This window comes from Garra rufa, chromosome 17 (genome assembly GCF_049309525.1).
Source record: "Garra rufa chromosome 17, GarRuf1.0, whole genome shotgun sequence".
NCBI lineage: Eukaryota > Metazoa > Chordata > Actinopteri > Cypriniformes > Cyprinidae > Garra > Garra rufa.
The window spans coordinates 215,975-221,974 of NC_133377.1; positions in this window are offsets into that span (position 1 = coordinate 215,975).

Here is a 6,000-nt window from a genome sequence, read left to right on the forward strand (position 1 = left end):
CGTCTTTTAAAGTCATTTAAATAAAAACACTCCAGCGATTGCACACAATAAATATAGAAGAATATTTTAAAGACCTACATTGGGTGCAAATGACGTTTTTCATAGGCTTAACTAACTAACATGAGATGCACGGCTGCATTTATGTGTCTGTTAACAAAGACATCAAATTTGCACGTCTTTTAAAGGTATTTTAATACAAACACTCCAGCGATTCAACACAATAACAGTACAATCATATAATAAAAAGGTTAAATGCTTGCTTATTTCTGCTTTTCACCTCAACTGCACAGCAACGCATCGTGGCTTTGAAGCAGGCGCTGCACGAATCTTAAGATATGGCAAGCCGTTTTAACCTAAAATCCACACACAATCCTCTATGGCAAGCTGTTTTAGCCTATAATATACTAAGCATTTCTTGTCGTACTGCCATTTTTGCTAGCAACAATTCCATTAGAGAGTTCTAAGTGTTCTGGGCTGGCCCTTTTGCCCCAAGGCTGCCCGGTTTGGCTCTCCAAGCCAACATTTAAAGTTTGTCATCGAACTTTAGCTTCTAGTTATTATTATTATTCTTATGACCTAAAGAAATTTCTGACAGCTACTCCTCCGAGGCCTTTGAAGCCACAAGGCCCAAACTTGGCAGAGACCTGGGCCCTTGTCCCGAAAGAGTTGCTATATCTATTTGGACTGATCAGATGTACAGTTGATTTATTATTAATTTTTGAATATGACAAATTTCCCAATGAATTACATGGGCTGAGAAAAAATGCGCCCTCTAACAGTAATACCTCTCGACTGAAGAGGCGGGATTCAAACCTCTTACTTACAGTCACTCTGTAAACGGTGGAAATAGAAATAAATACCGCCTTAAAAATGTAAATATTACAGCGATTTAACTCTAAATACCCATTAGAACATATCAACAGCTAAATTCAGTGGTTTGTGAGTATTTCTTGTAAAAGAAAAGCTCGCACCCGTCAGCGCTTATACAAGCCATCGGCATGTACTCTCTCTGTATGTGCTCATAAACAACATAATTTGCACGAATTAGAACGCCTTTAAAATTAATATATTTCAGCGATTTATTTGTAAATACCCATTAGAACACATCAACAAATCAGCCTTTTGTGATCTGTTTTATTTCAAAGTTAAAGCACTGTCTTCAGCAAATGTGTTATACAAACGAGCTTTCACGGGTCGGAGCTAACTTACTCGACTGAGAATTATGACTGCACGTCTTTTAAAAGCATTTAAATAAAAACACTCTAGCGATCCAACACAATAAATATAGAAGAATATTTTAAAGAACAACATTAGCTGCAAATGAGCTATTCAGTAGGTTTCACTAACGAACATGTTACCGAGCTGTGACCTATACTTTCACTTTGACTTCGGTGGAAAATGCATACAAATAACGCCTTTAAAATTACAATATTCCAGCCATTTAATTGTAAATACCCATTAGAACACATCAAGACCTGAATTCAGCTGTTTGAGCGAATTTATTGAAACCCCTAAGCATTTCCTTCACCGCATACAGGTTGCCTTAAACAAGTTTACATGGAGATGAACGACATAATTTGCACGAATTTGACCGCCTTTAAAATTACAATATTGCAGCGATTTAATTCAGTCCACCCATTAGAAAATATCAACAGCTAAATGCAGTTGTTTGTGAGCTTTTTTTTTTTTCATACAGAGAGTGATGTGTTCAGCAGTGTGTTAAGACATGAGCTCCGAGATGTCCGACTGACAATTATACATGACTGCACGTCTTTTAAAGGCATTTAAATACAAACACTCCAGCGATTGCACACAATAAATATAGAAGAATATTTTAAAGACCTACATTGAGTGCAAATGACTTTTTTCACTGGCTTAACTAACTAACATTGAATGCACTGCTCAGTCTTCATCTGCATCAAAGACATAATTTGCACGTCTTTTAAAAGTATTTAAATACAAACACTCCAGCGATTAAACACAATAATAGTAAAGTAATATATTACACAGCTTAAATGCTTGCTTATTTCTGCTTTTAGGCTCAACCGCACAGCAACGCTTTCAAGCACGCGCTGCACACTTGTTGTATGGCAAGCCGTTTTAACCTAAAATACACATAAATCCTCTATGGCAAGCTGTTAGCCTAAAATATACTAAGCATTACTTATCATAATAGCATTTTTACTAGCAACAATTCAATCAGAGAGCTCTAAGTGTTCTGGGCTGGCCCTTTTGCCCGAAGGCTGCCCGGTTTGCTTCTCCAAGCCAACATTTAAAGTTTGTCATCGAACTTTAGCTTCTAGTTATTATTATAGTTATTATTCTTATGACCTAAGAAAATTTCTGACAGCTACTCCTCCGAGGCCTTTGAAGCCACAAGGCCCAAACTTGGCAGAGACCTGGGCCCTTGTCCCGAAAGATATGCTATATCTATTTGGACTGATCAGATGTACAGTTGATTTATTATTAATTTTTGAATATGACAAATTTCCCAATGAATTACATGGGCTGAGAAAAAATGCGCCCTCTAACAGTAATACCTCTCGACTGAAGAGGCGGGATTCAAACCTCTTACTTACAGTCACTCTGAAAACGGTGGAAATAGAAATAAATACCGCCTTAAAAATGTAAATATTACAGCGATTTAACTCTAAATACCCATTAGAACACATCAACAGCTAAATTCAGTGGTTTGTGAGTATTTCTTGTAAAAGAAAAGCTCGCACCCGTCAGCGCTTATACAAGCCGTCGGCATGTACTCTCTCTGTATGTGCTCATAAACAACATAATTTGCACGAATTAGAACGCCTTTAAAATTAATATATTTCAGCGATTTATTTGTAAATACCCATTAGAACACATCAACAAATCAGCCTTTTGTGATCTGTTTTATTTCAAAGTTAAAGCACTGTCTTCAGCAAATGTGTTATACAGACGAGCTTTCACGGATCGGAGCTAACTTACCCGACTGAGAATTATACATGACTGCACGTCTTTTAAAAGCATTTAAATAAAAACACTCCAGCAATCCAACACAATCAATATACAAGAATATTTTAAAGAACTACATTAGCTGCAAATGAGCTTTTCAGTTTCACTAACGAACATGTTACCGAGCTGTGACTTACTTTCACTTTGAATTTGGTGGAAAATGCATATAAATAATGCCTTTAAAATTACAATATTCCAGCCATTTAATTGTAAATACCCATTAGAACACATCAAGACTTGAATTCAGCTGTTTGAGCGAATTTATTGAAAACCCTAAGCAATTCCTTCACCGCGTACAGATTGCTTTCAACGAGTATACATGGAGACGAACGACATAATTTGCACGAATTAGAACGCCTTTAAAATTACAATATTGCAGCGATTTAATTCAGTCCACCCATTAGAAAATATCAACAGCTAAATGCAGTTGTTTGTGAGCATTTTGTTTTTTCATACAGAGAGCGCTGCATTCAGCAGTGTGTTAGACATGAGCTCCGAGATGTCCGACTGAGAATTATACATGACTGCACGTCTTTTAAAGGCATTTAAATAAAAACACTCCAGCGATTCAACACAATAAATATAGAAGAATATTTTAAAGACCTGCATTGGGTGTAAATGAGCTATTTCAAACGTTTTACTAACGAACATGAGATGTATGGCTGCATTATCAGTCTGTGTCAACAAATAATTCATTTGCACGTCTTTTAAAGGTAATCAAATAAAAACATTCCAGCGATTGCACACAATAAATATAGAAGAATATTTTAAAGAGCCGCATTGAATGCAAATGACCTGTTTCAAAGGTTTTTAACGAACATGAGATGTAAGGCTGCATTATCAGTCTGTCAACAAAGAATTCATTTGCACGTCTTTTAAAGGTAATCAAATAAAAACATTCCAGCGATTGCACACAATAAATATAGAAGAATATTTTAAAGAGCTGCATTGAGTGCAAATGAGCTGTTTGCACTGCTCAGTTCTTCGTCTGCATCATCAAAGACATCATTTGCACGTCTTTTAAAGGTATTTAAATACAAAAACTGCAGCGATTTAACACAATAATAGTATAGTAATATATTACAAAGGTTAAATGCTTGCTTATTTCTGCTTTTCGGCTCAACCGCACGGCAACGCGACGCGGCTTTGAAGCAGGCGCTCATCACATATTCTAGTATGGCAAGCCGTTTTAACCTAAAATCCACACACGATCCTCTATGGCAAGCTGTTTTAGCCTAAAATATACTAAGCATTTCTAGTCGTACTGCCATTTTTACTAGCAACAATTCAATTACAGAGCTCTAAGTGTTCTGGGCTGGCCCTTTTGCCCGAAGGCTGCCCAATTTGGCTCTCCAAGCCAACATTTAAAGTTTGTCATCGAACTTTAGCTTCTAGTTATGTTGGCTTGGAGAGCCAACATATTGTTATGCTATTTAAACTTATTATTATTATTATTAAAATTCTTCTGAGACTAAAATTCTATACGCTACTCCTCCTAGAGCTTTAAGGCTACAAGCCCCAAACTCGGCGGAGCCCTGGGCCCTGGTCACCAAAGTGTTGCTATATCTTTTTGGAATGATCAGACTTACAGTTGATTTAATATTAATTTTTTTACATGAAAAATTTCTATAGGATTTCAATGGGCTGAGAAAAAATGCGCCATCTAGAGGCGCAATACCTCTCCACTGAAGAGGCGGGACTCAAACCTCTTACTTACAGTCACTCTGAAATCGGTGGAAATACAAATAAATACCGCTTTAAAAATTTTAATATTACAGCGATTTAACTCTTAATACCCATTAGAACACATCAACAGCTACATTCAGCTGTGAGCTGTTTTGTATAAAAGTTAAACCGCTGTCTTTACAGAGTGTGTTACAGATGAGCTTCACATCTCCGTCTGAGAATTATACATGACTGCACGTCTTTTAAAAGCATTTAAATAAAAACACTCCAGCGATCCAACACAATAAATATAGAAGAATATTTTAAAGAGCTACATTGGGTGTAAATGAGCTATTTCAAACGTTTTACTAACGAACATGAGATGTATGGCTGCATTATCAGTCTGTCAACAAATATATCATTTGCACGTCTTTTAAAGGCATTTAAATAAAAACACTCCAGCGATTGCACACGATAAATATAGAAGAATATTTTAAAAAGCTGCATTGAATGCAAATGACCTGTTTCAAAGGTTTTTAATAACGAACATGAGATGTACGGCTGCATCCGTCTGTGTCAACAAAGAATTCATTGGCACGTCTTTTAAAGGCATTTAAATAAAACATTCCAGCGATTGCACACAATAAATATAGAAGAATATTTTAAAGAGCCGCATTGAATGCAAATGACCTGTTTCAAAGGTTTTTAATAACGAACATGAGATGTACGGCTGCATCCGTCTGTGTCAACAAAGAATTCATTTGCACGTCTTTTAAAGGTAATCAAATAAAAACATTCCAGCGATTGCACACAATAAATATAGAAGACTATTTTAAAGAGCTGCATTGAGTGTAAAGGAGCTATTTCAAACGTTTCACTAACGAACATGAGATGCACGGCTGCATATATGTGTCTGTTAACAAAGACATCATTTGCACGACTTTTAAAGGTATTTTAATATAAACACTCCAGCGATTCAACACAATAATAGTACAATCATATAATAAAAAGGTTAAATGCTTGCTTATTTCTGCTTTTCGCCTCAACCGCACAGCAACGCGTCGTGGCTTTGAAGCAAGCGCTGCACGAATCTCGTCTGGCAAGCCGTTTTAACCTAAAATACACATATTAATCCACTATGGCAAGCTGTTCAATTACAGAGCTCTAAGTGTTCTGGGCTGGCCCTTTTGCCCCAAGGCTGCCCAATTTGGCTCTCCAAGCCAACATTTAAAGTTTGTCATCGAACTTTAGCTTCTAGTTATTATTAAACTTCTTCTGAGACTAAAATTCTATACGCTACTCCTCCTAGAGCTTTAAGGCTACAAGCCCCAAACTCGGCGGAGC